This window comes from Malaclemys terrapin, chromosome 1 (assembly GCF_027887155.1).
Source record: "Malaclemys terrapin pileata isolate rMalTer1 chromosome 1, rMalTer1.hap1, whole genome shotgun sequence".
NCBI lineage: Eukaryota > Metazoa > Chordata > Testudines > Emydidae > Malaclemys > Malaclemys terrapin.
In genome coordinates this window covers 354,395,472-354,413,821 of record NC_071505.1, presented here as the reverse complement: position 1 = coordinate 354,413,821, position 18,350 = coordinate 354,395,472, and positions in this window count along the sequence as shown.

Here is an 18,350-nt window from a genome sequence, read left to right as displayed (position 1 = left end):
ACCCGTACTTCTTTAACTTGTTTGCAAGAATACTGTGGGAGACCGTATCAAAAGCTTTGCTAAAGTCAAGGAATAACACATCCACTGCTTTCCCCTCATCCACAGACCCAGTTATCTCATCATAGAAGGCAATTAGGTTAGTTAGGCACGACTTCCCCTTGGTGAATCCATGCTGACTGTTCCTGATCACTTTCCTCTCCTCTAAATGTTTCATAATTGATTCCTTGAGGACCTGCTCCATGATTTTTCCAGGGACTGAAAAGTGAGGCTGACTGGCCTGTAGTTACTCGGATCCTCCTTCTTCCCTTTTTTAAAGATGGGCACTACATTAGCCTTTTTCCAGTTATCCGGGACCTCCCCTGATCGCCATGAGTTTTCAAAAATAATGGCTAATGGCTCTGCAATCTCATCCGCCAACTCCTTTAGCACCCTCGGATGCAGCGCATCCGGCCCCATGGACTTATGCACATCCAGTTTTTCTAAATAGTCCCGAACCACTTCTTTCTCCACAGAGGGCTGGTCACCTTCTTCCCATACTGTGCTGCCCAGTGCAGCAGTCTGGGAGCTGACCTTGTTCGTGAAGACAGAGGCAAAAAAAGTATTGAGTACGTTAGTTTTTTCCACATCCTCGGTCACTAGGTTGCCTCCCCCATTCAGTAAGGGTCCCACACTTTCCTTGACTTTCTTCTTGTTGCTAACATACTTGAAGAAACCCTTCTTGTTACTCTTAACATCTCTTGCTAGCTGCAACTCCAAGTGTGATTTGGCCTTCCTGATTTCACTCCTGCATGCCTGAGAGATATTTTTATACTCCTCCCTGGTCATTTGTCCAATCTTCCACTTCTTGTAAGCTTCTTTTTTGCGTTTAAGATCAGTAAGGATTTCACTGTTTAGCCAAGCTGGTCGCCTGCCATATTTACTATTCTTTGTACACATCGGGATGGTTTGTTCCTGCAATCGCAATAAGGATTCTTTAAAATACAGCTCTCAGACTGAGCTCCATGCACAGCTGGCTGGTGACATGGTGCTCGGCCCTCTTCCCTGAATCACTCACTGGGCAGTCAGAGAGACTTTATACCCTTCCCTTATATTACTGTGCTGTCAGTGTGAGAACTGGAGAATCTGTCTGTATACCACTCATTAAGTCATTGGACTGCCACCTTTCTAACTGCTGGTAATTGGACCTCACGACTCTCCCCTGCCCCCCCCCATTCCCTTAAGACCCTGACCTCTGCCCCATATATTTCCCCTAGGCCTCTTCCCATGCCCCACCTAGTCCATTGAGACCCAGCTCCATTCTCCATTTCTTCCACCATTTCCCTGCCCTTGTCCCTGGCTTCTCTACTCCCCTCCCCGCATCACTCACTGGATCTTCTCCACCTCCATCTCTGCCCCAGGTGGGCTACCTCTTCTCTGGGACTGGTTGGAGCTGCTGAAGCCTGACAAGGGGCCTCCCTGTTGGTATGATGTGGCCCTGGTTGAGGAGGGGCAGGCCTGGGTGAATGACCCAATACCTCCACCCTGCCCTGCAGGAAGCAGACACAGCCAGATGCTCTTCTTGGCTGAACTTTCTAGTTCAAAACCAGGCACCCGACAACCCTGCATGGCACCCAGACACAGAAGCCAAAAAACAGAGTGTCCAGATAAAACCTAGATGGGTGGAAACCCCATTAACTCACCCTTTGTTATAGAAACCATCTGTATCCACTATGTCTTTGGGCTTTTCCTGTACTTTTCTCTCACTCACCTTGTATGAAGGGGCAGAAGGCTGAGGTAGAGACATCTCTCTATAAATAGTTTGGTTATTGACTTTCAGCCCCAGCGAGAGCTCACCCAGTAGAAGGAGGGAATAACTGAATTCTAGATAAAAGCAGTTTTCTCCAGCTTCTCTGCAGAGGGGCGGGCATGGAAGAAATGGGACATCCCCAGAAAAGGGAACAGAGAGAGAAAGTGTTGTTCCAGCCCTTCAAAAACACAGAGACTGGATGAGTCAGAAGAAGCTGGGGCAGGAGAGAGGCACCAGGGTGTCAGAGGTGACTCTTTGGTTGCAGGGCTCTGGCTGCAGCAGAGAGAGGTTCCAGCTGGAGGAGAAGCCAGGAGTTCCAGGAGGTGGCCCCTGAACACCCTGGAGGGCTCTGACCAAATCCGAAAGCTGCTCCAGGATGATGTGCACAAAATAATGCACATTGGAAAATATCATCCCAACTATACATATAAAATGATGGGGTCTAAATTGTAGCCAATAATTTTAGTTCATTATTCATTTATTTTGTGATGTTATGATTAATCAATATGTTATACTATATTTTCACTGTATGTTAATTAGGGTTAAATTGTGGGATTATAGATGTGTGAGCTGATCAGTATTTAGAGGAACCAACTACTAGACATGAGTAAGACAAGCTGGAACGCAAGAACCTGTAGGTTGAGGCCTACAAGACTTTAGTTTAGCTATTGTAGGTGTTCGAGACAAGAAATGATGGCATAAGTTACTGGAAAATAAACCAATGCTCTAAGATTATGGGAAAAGAGGCACTCAGTGATAATATTGCACAAAATTACCCAGAAGTTTAATATTAGATCATAAAAATACTGTAAAAGCACACTTGGCTCAGACATGTGTTTTAATCACAGGATACAGGTTGTGCATCAATGGCAATGAGAATAAATGGAATTTACAATCATAGAATCATAGAATATAAGGGTTGGAAGGGACCTCAGGAGATCATCTAGTCCAAACCCCTGCTCAAAGCAGGACCAATTCCCAACTAAATCATCCCAGCCAGGGCTTTGTCAAGCCTGACCTTAAAAACCTCTAAGGAAGGAGATTCCACCAACTCCCTAGGTAACCCATTCTAGTGCTTCACCACCCTCCTAGTGAAAAAGTTTTTCCTAATATCCAACCTAAACCTCCCCAACTGCAACTTGAGACCATTACTCCTTGTTCTGTCATCAGGTACCACTGAGAACAGTCTAGATCCATCCTCTTTGGAATCCCCCTTCAGGTAGTTGAAAGCAGCTATGAAATCCCCCCCCCCCATTCTTCTCTTCTGCAGACTAAACAATCCCAGTTTCCTCAGCCTCTCCTCATAAGTCATGTGCTCCAGACCCCTAATCATTTTTGTTGCCCTCCTCTTTCCAATTTTTCCACATCCTTCTTGTAGTGTCGGGCCCAAAACTGGACACAGTACTGCAAATAAGGCCTCACCAATGTCGAATAGAGGGGAAGGATCACATCCCTTGATCTGCTGGCAATGCCCCTACTTATACAGCCCAAAATGCCGTTAGCCTTTTTGGCTACAAGGGCACACTGTTGACTCATATCCAGCTTCTCGTCCACTGTAACCCCTAGGTCCTTTTCTGCAGAACTGCTTCCTAGCCATTCGGTCCCTAGTCAGTAACAGTGCATGGGATTCTTCCATCCTAAGTGCAGGACTCTGCACTTGTCCTTGTTGAATCTCATCAGGTTTCTTTTGGCTCAATCCTCTAATTTGTCTAGGTCCCTCTGTATCCTATCCCTATCCTCCAGCGTATCTACCACTTGTCCCAGTTTAGTGACATCTGCAAACTTGCTGAGAGTGCAGTCCACGCTATCCTCCAGATCATTAATGAAGATATTGAACAAAACCAGCCCTAGGACCGACCCCTGGGGCACTCCACTTGAAACTGGCTGCCAACTAGACATGGAGCCATTGATCACTACCCATTGAGCCTGATGATCTAGCCAGCTTTCTATCCACCTTATAATCCATTCATCCAGCCCATTCTTCTTTAACTTGGCGGCAAGAATATTGTGGGAGACCATATCAAAAGCTTTTCTAAAGTCAACATAGATCACATCCACCACTTTCCCCATATCCACAGAGCTAGCTATGACATCACAGAAGGCAATCAGGTTGGTAAGGCATGACTTGCCCTGAGTGAATCCATGTTGGCTGCTCCTTCTCATCTTCCTCTCCTCCAAGTGCTTCAAAATGGATTCCTTGAGGACCTGGTCCATGATTTTTGCAGGGACTGACGGGTTGTTCACTGGTCTGTTGTTCCCTGGATTCTCCTTCTTCCCTTTCTCCAATCGTCTGGGATTTGCCCCTATCGTCATGAGATTTCAAAGATAATGGCCAATGGTTCTGCAATCACATTAGCCAACTGCCTAAGCACCCTTGGATACATTAGATTTGGACCCATGGAGTTGTGCATGTCCAGCTTTTCTAAATAGTTCTTACCAGTTCTTTCACCACTGAGGGATGCTTATCTCGTCCCCATACTGTGTTGCCTAGTGCAGCTGTCTGGGAGCTGACCTGAAGACCAAGGCAAAAAAGCGCTGAGTACTTCAGCTTTTTCCACATCCTCTGTCACTAGGTTGCTCCCCCATTCAGTAAGGGTCCCACACTCTCCCTGACATTCTTCTTGTTGCTAACTTTCAGAGTAACAGCCGTGTTAGTCTGTATCCGCAAAAAGAAGAACAGGAGTACTTGTGGCACCTTAGAGACTAACAAATTTATTAGAGCATAAGCTTTCGTGGACTACAGCCCACTTCTTCGGATGCATATAGAATGGAACATATAATGAGGAGATATATATACACACATACAGAGAGCACTCTGTATGTGTGTATATATATCTCCTCATTATATGTTCCATTCTATATGCATCCGAAGAAGTGGGCTGTAGTCCACGAAAGCTTATGCTCTAATAAATTTGTTAGTCTCTAAGGTGCCACAAGTACTCCTGTTCTTCTTCTTGTTGCTAACATATGTCAAAGTCAGACTCAAGACTCACGATTTATTAGCAAAAGCGCTCTGTTAATACACCCAGATAATGTGAGTGCCATCCTAGGCCCAAACTTCATTTAAACTCACTGAAGATTTCTCTTTTAAGCCAAGCTGGTCACCTGCCATAGTTGCTATTCTTTCTGCACATTGGGGTGGTTTGTTCCAGCACCCTCAATAAGGCTTCTTTAAAATACAGCCAGCTCTCCTGGACTCCTTCCCCCCTCATATTAGCCTCCCAGGGCATCCTGTCCATCAGTTCTCTAAGGGAGTCAAAGTTGGCTTTTCTGAAATCCAGGGTCTGTATTCTGCTGCTCTCCTTTCTTCCTTTTGTCAGGATCCTGAACTCAACCATCTCATGGTCACTGCTGCCCAGGTTGCCACCCACTTCTAGTTCCTCTACCAATTCTTTGTTGTTTGTGAGCAGCAGTTCAAGAGTTGTTTCCTCCAGCACTTACACCAGGAAGTTGTACCCAATTCTCTCCAAAACTTCCTGGATTGTCTGTTCCCTGCTGTATTGCTCTCCCAGCATATGTCATGGTGATTGAAGTCCCCCATGAGAACCAGGGGGTTATTTTCCTCTCCTCTATCATATACCCCTTCTTTGTCTCTTCTCTAAACAAAACAGTCCCAGATTTTCCATCTGTCCACATATGGTAGCCTCCCCCATTCTCATAGCCTGTCTCAGAAATCCCTTTTCCATCTGCTATATACTTTATAGAGACTATGTGACAAAAACTGCACGCATATCCAGAGCAGGTTATTCTCCATCCCTTTCCTTAGGCATCTGAACATTGTCTTTGTTTTGGCCACATCTGCGAATCAGCAGGTGTTTCCATGGAGCTGCAATCAATGATGCCCAAGAATTTTCCCTGAGGTGTGTTCTAGTTGGGATGTTTTCCCTTGGCACATGTCTTGGCAGAGGTTTTGTTTCTTTCCAGTCTAAGATTTTCAGTAACTAGGAGCATGGGAAACTCCCTACAGCATGGACTCTCATTAAGAAACAATGATGGATAACCAGTATCCATACTCGCTTTTCCTGCTGGTGCCTATTAAGGTTTCTTACACCATAGGAATCTCTCCCAACAGTCTTCCCCCAAGGGTTTTGTTATGCTGTGACCAGCAAGTTCCCTAAGCTTCTCTAAGGAGGGATCCTTCCACAGCTCGGCCTAGAATTCAGTGGCTGGGAAAATGGTGGGGACCTGCTCCCTCTCAGTGGCTGGGTCCGAGGCTGCAGCCCCACCAAGTCCTGTCCCCAGTGGCTCCCTTCCTGCTGGGGTATGGTCCCGTGCCCCCTGCAGGGTACCCCTCGCAGTGTAAGGGCAGAGTGCCCTTCACTGGTTCTGGCTATGGGTGAGGACTAGGGCACTCTGGGGGCCGCCCAGACAATCCACCAGGTCAGCACCTCGGTTGCAACTGATGGTGCACCCCCACATCTTTGGGGCCCTCCATGGCCCCCCATTTCAGATGTACCCTCACCACGGTTACTTTTAGCGGGGGCCTGCACATGCCTGTCAGGGTCAGGTTGGTGTTGGGCACCACCCGGTCTGGGGCCACCACCACAGGCTGGGCCAGTGTCACCTCAGTGCCCGTGTCCCAGTACCCAGTGAACTGGTTGCCATCCTCCTCCAGGGGAACGAGGCACTCACTCCTCAGGGGCCACCCCACCCCCACTCTGTATACTGAGACCTTTGAATCCCGAGCATCACGCCTCCCCGAGGACCTGGCCTGGGAGACTCCTCTCTCTTGGGCCATTGATAAATTGCTAGCCCCTCCTGCCTGGGGATCCAGCCCTCCTCCGGCTGGGCTCCCACCCAGTTAACCCTGTGAGGGCTCAGTTTGCTCATCCTGTCGCTGAGCTTTTGGCACCAGGCCCATCTATGGCACCTTGGCCCGCAGTAATAACACCTCAGGTCCGTTGATCCCCTGGGGCTGGTCAGTCAGCTCTTGTATTGACTGTGCCTCTCAGGATGGATTTATCTTAGTCTTCCTTCTGGGAATCCCCTGGGTATCTCCCCTTCTCCACCGATTTGGGCCTTTCCCCTTGGGATTCCATTCCATATCCCAACCTGCTGTCTACAAACTCGTCAGCCAGACGCCCTGCACAGCGCAGGTCCTTCGGACTCTTGTCTACCAGCCACATCCTCACGTCAGGGGGACAGAGTTCATATAGTTGCTCCAGCCCCACCAGTTCAATCACATCCTTTTTGGTGTGTGCCCCAGCTCTATTTACCTACTTGCGGGTGTATTCCCCCATCAGCATGACCAGTTCCAGATAGGTCATCCCCTGGATCTTCTGCATACCCCAGAACCTTTTCCTGTACGCCTCGGGGGTCAGCTCAAACTTGCACAGCAGGGTTTGTTTGAACAGCTCATAGTCCCCTGCTTCCACCCATCCATCTGGCTGAACATCCCTGTGGCCTTGGGACCCAGTAAGGGGGTGAGATGTTGAAGCCTGTCTGCAGGGTCAACCTGGTGCACATTGCAAGCCTTCTCAATGGCAGTGAGGCAGACATCAATATCATCCCCTTCTTTAAATGAAGGCAGCACTCCGCCCACCGCCCCCCTCCACACTAAACATGGTCTGCTTCCCTTCTCCTCCCAACCAAACCTGATCCTCCCAGTGACCGAACCCGGTCTGCTCCCCTTCCCTTCCCCAGCACTTTTATATCGGAGTTCCCTGTGGGCTTAGCCATGCACCCCAGCAGGGTTCTCCCCATGCACCCCAGCAGGGTTCTCTCAGCTTCTCCACTCCACCACCACCAGTTCATGCTGTCTCTGTCTCTCACGGTCCTGCCATTACTTCTCACATTCCTCCAGCTCTTTCAGTTTCAGTTCCATTTCCAACTCACCATGACAGGGAACTCGGTCGTGAAGATCGGTCGTGAAGATCTCCTGCTGGTCGGGTAGGTGGGTCCTGGGATCAGCTGGCTGCTTTCAGCTGGCTCACAAAATGGCTCCTTAAAGAGAGCCTCCTCTTCCAACTGAGCAATCAGCTGTGCCTTTGTGAGCTTTCCAATGTGAAGCCCTCTCTCTCTGCACAGCTCCACAATTTCCTTCTTAAGGAGATGGTTATAGGCCATCTCTTTGCTGTTCAAAAGTGATCATGGACTTACAGGCCTATGCTCTCTCAGCTCCCCATGGTCCCTGGGAGGAAACCCTTCAGTGCAACAGCCCTTCTCGGGGGTACACTCTCTCTCAGGTTTAAGCTGTAGGCTCCTCCACCTCCTAGAATGACACCTCTCTGAGCCTTCAGCATGCCTGCTAATCTTGCTTCATTCTACTGCTCCCCAGTCACTTACTGCAGGATGTTCTGTCCACAGGGTGCAGTTTATCCCACCGCTGGCACCAGTTGTCATGGAGTCAATGCTCTGGTACTACTCCATACAAAGCCAGTCAGAAGCAACAGAGGGTCCTGTGGCACCTTTGAGACTAACAGAAGTATTGGGAGCATAAGTTTTCATGGGTAAGAACCTCACTTCTTCAGATGCAAGTAATGGAAATCTCCAGAGGCAGGTATAAATCAGTGTGGAGATAACGAGGTTAGTTCAATCAGGGAGGGTGAGGTGCTCTGCTAGCAGTTGAGGTGTGAACACCAAGGGAGGAGAAACTGCTTCTGTAGTTGGATAGCCATTCACAGTCTTTGTTCAATGCTGATCTGATGGTGTCAAATTTGCAAATGAATTGGAGCTCAGCAGTTTCTCTTTGGAGTCTGGTCCTGAAGTTTTTTTTGCTGTAAGATGGCTACATTTACATCTGCTATTGTGTGGCCAGGGAGGTTGAAGTGTTCTCCTACAGGTTTTTGTATATTGCCATTCCTGATATCTGACTTGTGTCCATTTATCCTCTTGCGTAGTGACTGTCCAGTTTGGCCAATGTACATAGCAGAGGGGCATTGCTGGCACATGATGGCATATATAACATTGGTGGACGTGCAGGTGAATGAGCCGGTGATGTTGTAGCTGATCTGGTTAGGTCCTGTGATGGTGTTGCTGGTGTAGATATGTGGGCAGAGTTGGCATCGAGGTTTGTTGCATGGGTTGGTTCCTGAGTTAGAGTTGTTATGGTGCGGTGCATGGTTGCTGGTGAGAATATGCTTAAGGTTGGCAGGTTGTCTGTGGGCGAGGACTGGCCTGCCTCCCAAGGTCTGTGAAAGTGAGAGATCATTGTCCAGGATGGGTGATTCATAGATTCATAGATTATAGGACTGGAAGGGACCTCGAGAGGTCATCGAGTCCAGTCCCCTGCCCGCATGGCAGGACCAAATACTGCCTAGACCATCCCTAATAGACATTTATCTAACCTACTCTTAAATATCTCCAGAGACGGAGATTCCACAACCTCCCTAGGCAATTTGTTCCAGTGTTTAACCACCCTGACAGTTAGGAACTTTTTCCTAATGTCCAATCTAGACCTCCCTTGCTGCAGTTTAAACCCATTGTTTCTGGTTCTATCCTTAGAGGCTAAGGTGAACAAGTTCTCTCCCTCCTCCTTATGACACCCTTTTATATACCTGAAAACTGCTATCATGTCCCCTCTCAGTCTTCTCTTTTCCAAACTAAACAAACCCAATTCTTTCAGCCTTCCTTCATAGGTCATGTTCTCAAGACCTTTAATCATTCTTGTTGCTCTTCTTTGGACCCTTTCCAGTTTCTCCACATCTTTTTTAAAATGCGGCGCCCAGAACTGGACACAATACTCCAGCTGAGGCCTAACCAGAGCAGAGTAGAGCGGAAGAATGACTTCTCGTGTCTTGCTCACAACACACCTGTTAATGCATCCCAGAATCATGTTTGCTTTTTTTGCAACAGCATCACACTGTTGACTCATATTTAGCTTGTGGTCCACTATAACCCCTAGATCCCTTTCTGCCGTACTCCTTCCTAGACAGTCTTTTCCCATTCTGTATGTGTGAAATTGATTTTTCCTTCCTAAGTGGAGCACTTTGCATTTGTCTTTGTTAAACTTCATCCTGTTTAACTCAGACCATTTCTCCAATTTGTCCAGATCATTTTGAATTATGACCCTGTCCTCCAAAGTAGTTGCAATCCCTCTCAGTTTGGTATCATCCGCAAACTTAATAAGCGTACTTTCTATGCCAATATCTAAGTCGTTGATGAAGATATTGAACAGAGCCGGTCCCAAAACAGACCCCTGCGGTACCCCAGTCGTTACGCCTTTCCAGCAGGATTGGGAACCATTAATAACAACTCTCTGAGTACGATTATCCAGCCAGTTATGCACCCACCTTATAGTAGCCCCATCTAATTTGTATTTGCCTAGTTTATCGATAAGAATATCATGTGAGACCGTATCAAATGCCTTACTAAAGTCTAGGTATACCACATCCACCGCTTCAGCCTTATCCACAAGGCTCGTTATCCTATCAAAGAAAGCTATCAGATTGGTTTGACATGATTTGTTCTTCACAAATCCATGCTGACTATTCCCTATCACCTTACCACCTTCCAAGTGTTGGCAGATGATTTCCTTAATTACTTGCTCCATTATCTTCCCTGGCACAGAAGTTAAACTAACTGGTCTGTAGTTACCTGGGTTGTTTTTATTTCCCTTTTTATAGATGGGCACTATATTTGCCCTTTTCCAGTCTTCTGGAATCTCTCCTGTCTCCCATGACTTTCCAAAGATAATAGCTAGAGGCTCAGATACCTCCTCTATTAGCTCCTTGAGTATTCTAGGATGCATTTCATCAGGCCCGGGTGACTTGCAGGCATCTAACTTTTCTAAGTGATGTTTAACTTGTTCTTTTTTTATTTTATCCGCTAAACCTACCCCCTTCCCATTAGCATTCACCTGTTTGTTTGTTTTGGTTGTTTGAAGGACAGTGTGCTGTGGCTGGCAGTTGGAAGCTGTGAGCTTCAAAGGAAGGTTTGAAAGCTAGAAGCCTCTGGTAAGTGGCTGAGCCTTAATCAGTGGGTGGGGCATTCATACAGGCGAGGGCTTTATAAAGCAGCGCACAAGCGACCAGGGAGCTTTGCGAACAGGGGCTGCTAACAGGGAGTTTCGCAAGGGAGTTCTCCAGGTGAAGGAGGAGCAATACAGCAACCTTTTGGGGTAAGTGACTGTCTGTAGTGTGTGTTTGTTTGTGTTTGAGGGTTACTTGCTGTGTGCTGAGCTTGTGTTTGTCAGTCTGTTTGTTTGTTTTGGTTGTTTGAAGGACCGTGTGCTGTGGCTGGCAGTTGGAAGCTGTGAGCTTCAAAGGAAGGTTTGAAAGCTAGAAGCCTCTGGTAAGTGGCTGAGCCTTAATCAGTGGGCGGGGCATTCATACAGGCCAGGGCTTTATAAAGCAGCGCACAAGCGACCAGGGAGCAAACTACAATGCAGTCCTTTTCAGGACATGGATGAATGTTTTATATAAAATTACAAAATTAGATCTCAGAAATCTCTAGTCCTATACATATATTGCTTTGATGCTCTGTTCCCCAAACCAACATCCTGGCACCCCCATATTTAACACTGTTACATAATTGGAACAAATTTTGTACAAACTATGTCATGTGAGGTATCAATGGAAAAGGTATGGTTTGCTGAATATGATTATCCTATCTGTACACATGTCTCATTTTTGTATCTGAAGTTATGAATATTGACTATGTACCAGTATTTCAAATGCGTTTGTTCCTGTGGTAACTCCCACAAGGTACTTCACATCCAGTTGAGCCATTACATTGTGAATGGACGATTCAAGTTGATGGCACATCCATGAGCACAATTGGCCATGGAAAAATCTTATCCTCACCTGATGGAATTTCCTGTAGATGTTCTAGCCAGAATATGGGTAATGGCCTTGAAGCAGGCAAGGGCATGTGACCACCTCATGTGACACTGGACTCCATCCTGTGCCTGTTCTTTCCCACTAACTGCTGGGGGCTTCGTTTGTGACAATGACATTCTCTCCACATGGCAGCAGTTATAAGAGGGGAAGTGACATCATCACTTGGCCTCACTCCCCCCACAACTCAACACCTTAGGAACAAAGGAATGAACTGGGGCTGTGGTCCCAGGCTGAAGGGATTTCTAGCCTGTGTATGGAAGATTGGTGGATTGTTTGTCCCATCAGGGTGACACACTGTTTGATTCAAAGCCTGTCTAGTGTATAGAACTTAGATTGCAGTTTTGTTTATTTCTTAGATAACCAACTTTAATCTGTTCGCTATTAATTATAATCACTTCAAATCTCAATGTGCGGCGGCAGTCAAAAAAAGGGATGATTCCCTTTCTTGGGAATCATCAAGAAAGGGATAGACAATAAGACAGAAAATATCATACTGCCTCTATATAAATCCAGGGTACGCCCACATCTTGAATACTGTGTGCAGATGTGGTCGCCCCAACTCAAAAAGATACTGTGATTGGAAAAGGTTCAGAAAAGGACAACAAAAATTATTAAACTTTGTGATGATTTTTGATTGGCCGGCTCCCAGCACCAAAGGGAAGGGGGGGGGTCGATGGGAAACCAGGCCCCTGAGACTGACAGGCCCCAGGGGCAATGGGAGGTGGGGCTGGAGCTGGGGCTGGGGGCTGGGGTTAAAGCTGGGGCGGGAGGTGGAGCTGGGCCTGGTGCAGAGGTGGGGCTGGATCTTGGACTGGGGCTGGAGCTAGGGGCTGGGGGCTGGAGCTGGGGCTGGGGGCTGGGGTTAAAGCTGGGGCGGGAGGTGGGGCTGGGGCTGGAGCTGGGAGCTGGGCCTGGTGCAGAGGTGGGGCTGGATGTGGGACTGGGGCTGGAGCTAGGGGATGGGGGCTGGAGCTGGGGCTGGGGGCTGGGGTTAAAGCTGGGGCTGGAGGTGGGGCTGGGGCTGGGAGCTGGGGCTGGGGCTGGGAGCTGGGCCTGGTGCAGAGGTGGGGCTGGATCTTGGACTGGGGCTGGAGCTAGGGGCTGGGGGCTGGAGCTGGGGCTGGGGGCTGGGGTTAAAGCTGGGGCAGGAGGTGGGGCTGGGGCTGGAGCTGGGAGCTGGGCCTGGTGCAGAGGTGGGGCTGGATGTGGGACTGGGGCTGGAGCTAGGGGATGGGGGCTGGAGCTGGGAGCTGGGGCTGGAGTTCGAGCTGGGGCTGTTTGGAACCGGGTGCGGTGAGCAGCTTGGGAGAGCAAGAGGGACCTGGGCAGAGAGCCCAGCACAGGGAGCCACCCTCAGGCCAAGAGCCTGAGCCTTGCAGCCTAGACTGGGAGGGGGATCGTAACCTCCATGGGGGGAGGCGATGCTGGGGGGAAGGGCCCTGCCACCTATAGTTTGAGGGCATGTGGCCACTGCCGGAGCGAGTGTCCAACCCTCAACATCCCTGCAGCACAGCCAGGGCCTGGGCAGGGACTGGGCCGTGTGAGGAACAGACTGTGAACTGCCCTGCCATTCCAGAGATGGCTGTTTGTGATGCACTGCGGCAGCTGCACCACTGTAACGTCTCCTGGGTAGCCGCTCTATGCTGTTGGGACAGAGATCTCCTGCTGACATAATTAAACCACCGCCGACGAGTGTCTCCTGCTGAAAGCGCTGTCCACACCGGCGCCTTTGTCGGTCAGAGGGGTGCTTTTTTCACACCCCGACTGACAAAAGCACTAGTGAAGACAAAGCCTGAGTTGCATTATAGTAAAGACATCCACTGCAATTTTCTGCTGGTCTTTCTCTCCAAATCCAGCTGCTTGCACAGATATATCTCAAAACTCTGTCTGAATCTCTTCCCGGAGTCTGCTGCATTACCCAAGAGTTTCAACTCCTTGGCGGCTTTCAGTTGTTCCATCTCCAGAATGACTCCTTTGTTCCTTCACCACAACCCTGTTACCTCTGCCCTCTCCTCTGGTCTCCTCTCTGGTACCAGCGGTTGCCCTGAGAATTCACGAGAAGGAGGCTCAGTCTGCACTCAAAGAAGGGAGGTGTGATTAGAACTAAAGCAGGGTTACAAAAGCTAACGAAGAGCCACGCGCTCCCAGCTGTGTGTCTGGTGCAGCCACCACTCAATGGCCCGTTCTCACTAGCCCCAATCTAGTTCCCCTGAACACGTGCTCTGCTCTTAACGGCCCAGGACACACTTCTAACAGCCAGGAGAGGGCTGTGCATTTCCGCTGTCTCACACCCACCCAGCAGCCTATGTAACCACCCATTCTTAGTGCTGTTCCTCCCCCATCTCCTCACCTGCCCCCTTTCTGGTTTGTTATACAAAGTACCTGTGTCTCTTTATTATTTGATTTCTAAGCTCCTTGGGGCAGGGGCTGTTTCTCCTTCTGTGTTTGTGAAGGGCCCAGCACAAGGGGCCCTGAACTGGAGCGGGGCCTCTGGAGCCTTCCACAACTCAGATAATAATAATAAATTGCAAACACAACAATCCAGCCAAATCAGGACCTAGCCCCTCCCTCCCTTTGCCTTTAATTACAGACGAAGGTCAAACCATGCTTTATAGCTGCAGTGTTAGTAACTTGAATACAGGTAGACAGGACGTCCTTGTTGGGCTCAGACAGGAGAATTTATTCAGTCTCTTTCTAGTGCTTAAAAATGCAAATGCTCTGGACTGGTGAAATACATCTGATGAGCCACGGGAGCAGGCAGAGAGTTCACCTGTGGGAATCCAAGCGCCCTCCAGCCGGGGCAGTCCTGGAAAGTCTGACTCAGCCTGGAACATCAGATTGCAGTTCCACCTGGGAGAGACTGGGAGGAAATGAACCGAGAGGGAGAGAACAAATCCAATGCAAACATTGAACCAGTCTCTATCCTGCCAATAGAGCCCCCCCTTGTTCCACAGCAGTTTTCATGTGGTGGGAGAGGCCTCTGTCCCCAGGACAGGCCCCCGAAGTGTCCTCAGTGACTGTGATGCGTTGGCAGGTTTCTGAGTGGGAGCAGAAGTGGAGTCCTGGAGTTCACACCTCACAGGTGTGGGGAAATCACAAAGTCCAGCTAGTTCTGAAAACCTCAGATTCACCTTGAGAGGATGGTGAAGGCTCAGACTCCCTCTGCCAGCCTTTCCTCTGCATCCCACCCAATGAACAGCCCCTGCCAGAGCTGGAGTCCATTTCCCTCTTGGTGTGACGGAGAGACCGTGGTTATGGCAGGGAAGTCAGGACTCCTGGGCTCAGTGTGTAAACCTGGCATTCAGTTTACAAAATTAGGTCGAATTTATAGAAGCCGATTATATATATAGAAGTCGATTGTGTGTATCCCCACATAAAATGCTCTAAGTGCATTAAGTCGGCGGACCGCGTCCATAGTAACGAGGCTAGTGTTGACTTCCGGAGCGTTGCACTATGGGTAGCTATCCCACAGTTCCCGCAGTCTCCGCCACCCATTGGAATTCTGGGTTGAGATCCCAATGCCTGATGATGCAAAAACAGTGTCGCGGGGGGTTCTGGGTACATGTCGTCAGGCCCCTCCCCCTCCGTCAGAGCAATGGCAGACAATCGATTTGCGCCTTTTTATCTGGGTTACCTGTGCAGACAACATACCACGGCAAGCATGGAGCCCGCTCAGCTCAGCTCAGCTCACCGTCACCATATGTCCTCTGGGTGCCGGCAGACGTGGTACTGCATTGCTATACAGCAGCAGCTAATTGCCTTTTGGGAGTAGACTGTGCAGTATGACTGGTAGCCGTCATCATCATATTCCTCAGTGAGTTCGGTCAGAGGCACCTGGGCAGACATGTTTTGTCTCCTGGAGACTCAGTCCTGCTGGCAGTCCTATTGAACCGTCTTGATGGTGATGGCTAGCAATCGTAATACAGGATCTTCTGTCAAGCACCCAGAAGATGCTGATGGCTATCAGTCATGCTGCACTGTTTGCAGACAGCCTAAGATGTAAAAGCTAGATGGACCAGATTTGTTCTGTATTCATTTGCTTCCCCCTCCCTCTGTGAAATCAACAGCCTGCTAAACCCAGGGGTTTGAGTTCAATCTTTGGGGGGGCCATTCTGTGTGACAGTTGTTTGTGTTTCTCCCTGATGCACAGCCACCTTTCTTGATTTTAATTCCCTGTAAGTCATGTCGTCACTCGCCCCTCCCTCAGACAATAGTTTCGCACCTTTTTTCAGACCAGATGCCATAGCACTGGGATCATGGAGCCCGCTCAGATCACCGCGGCAATTATGAGCACTATGAACACCACACGCACTGTCCTGGAGTATATGCAGAGCCAGAACACGCCAAAGCAAAACCAGGCAAGGAGGCGATTGCAGCACGGCGATGACAGTGATGAGGAAATTGACATGGACATAGACCTTTCACAAAGTACAGGCCCCAGCAATGTGCAAATCATGGTGTTACGGGGCAGGCTCATGCCGTGGAATGCCGATTCTGTGCCCGGGAAACATAGAATCATAGAATCATAGAATATCAGAGTTGGAAGGGACCTCAAGAGGTCATCTAGTCCAACCCCCTGCTCAAAGCAGGACCAATTCCCAGCTAAATCATCCCAGCCAGGGCTTTGTCAAGCCGGGCCTTAAAAACCTCCAAGGAAGGAGACTCCACCACCTCCCTAGGTAACGCATTCCAGTGTTTCACCACCCTCCTAGTGAAATAGTTTTTCCTGATATCCAACCTGGACCTCCCCCACTGCAACTTGAGACCATTGCTCCTGTTCTGTCGTCTGCCACCACTGAGAACAGCTGAGCTCCATCCTCTTTGGAACCCCCCTTCAGGTAGTTGAAGGCTGCTATCAAATCCCCCCTCATTCTTCTCTTCTGGAGACTAAACAATCCCAGTTCCCTCAGCCTCTCCTCATAAGTCATGTGCTCCAGACCCCTAATCATTTTTGTTGCCCTCCGCTGGACTCTTTCCAATTTTTCCACATCCTTCTTGTAGTGTGGGGCCCAAAACTGGACACAGTATTCCAGATGAGGCCTCACCAATGTCGAATAAAGGGGAACGATCACGTCCCTCGATCTGCTGGCAATGCCCCTACTTATACAGCCCAAAATGCCGTTAGCCTTCTTGGCAACAAGAGCACACTGTTGACTCATATCCAGCTTCTCATCCACTGTGACCCCTAGGTCCTTTTCTGCAGAACTGCTACCTAGCCATTCGGTCCCTAGTCTGTAGCAGTGCATGGGATTCTTCCGTCCTAAGTGCAGGACTCTGCACTTGTCCTTGTTGAACCTCATCAGGTTTTTTTCGGCCCAATCTTCTAATTTGTCTAGGTCCCTCTGTATCCGATCCCTACCCTCTAGTGTATCTACCACGCCTCCTAGTTTAGTGTCATCTGCAAACTTGCTGAGAGTGCAGTCCACACCATCCTCCAGATCATTAATAAAGATATTAAACAAAACCGGCCCCAGGACCGACCCTTGGGGCACTCCGCTTGAAACCGGCTGCCAACTAGACATGGAGCCATTGATCACTACCCGTTGAGCCCGACGATCTAGCCAGCTTTCTATCCACCTTACAGTCCATTCATCCAGTCCGTACTTCTTTAACTTGGCGGCAAGAATACTGTGGGAGACCGTATCAAACAAGCACAGACTGGTGGGACCACATAGTGTTGCAGGTGTGAGACGATTCCCAGTGGCTGCGAAACTTTTGCATGCATAAGGGCAGTTTCATGGAACTTTGTGATTTGCTTTCCCCTGCCCTGAAGCACCAGAATACCAGGATGAGAGCAGCCCTCACAGTGGAGAAGCGAGTGGCGATAGCCCTGTGGAAGCTTGCAATGCCAGACATCTATTGGTCAGTCGGGAATCAATTTGGAGTGGGCAAATCTACTGTGGGGGCTGCTGTGATCCAAGTAGCCAACGCAATCAAAGACCTGCTGATATCAAGGGTAGTGACTCTGGGAAACGTGAAGGTCATAGTGGATGGCTTTGCTGCAATGGGATTCCCAAACTGCGGTGGGGTGATAGACGGAACCCATATCCCTATCTTGTCACCGGAGCACCAAGCCACCGAGTACATAAACCGCAAGGGATACTTTTCAATGCTGCTGCAAGCCCTGGTGGATCACAAGGGACGTTTCACTAACATCAACGTGGGATGGCTGGGAAAGATACATGATGCTCGCGTCTTCAGGAACTCTGGTCTGTTTCAAAAGCTGGAGGAAGGGATTGGGGATGTTGAAATGCCTATCGTTATCCTTGGGGACCCAGCCTACCCCTTAATGTCATGGCTCATGAAGCCGTACACAGGCAGCCTGGACAGTAGTCAGGACCTGTTCAACTATAGTCTGAGCAAGTGCCGAATGGTGGTAGAATGTGCATTTGGACGTTTAAAAGTGCACTGGCGCAGTTTACTGATTCGGATAGACTCAACGAAGGCAGTATTCCAATGGTTATTGGTGTTTGCTGTGCACTCCACAATATCTGTGAGAGTAAGGGGGAGACATTTATGGCAGGGTGGGAGGTTGAGGCAAATCGCCTGGCCGCTGATTACGCGCAGTCAGACACCAGGACGGTTAGAAGAGTACAGCAGGGCACGGTGCGCATCAGAGAAGCTTTGAAAACCAGTTTTGTGACTGGCCAGGCTACGGTGTGAAACTTCTGTTTGTTTCTCCTTGATGGACCCTCCCCCGCCCGGTTCACTCTACTTCCCTGTAAACTAACCACCCTCTCCTCCCACCTTCCAGCACCACTTGCAAAGGCAATAAAGTCATTGTT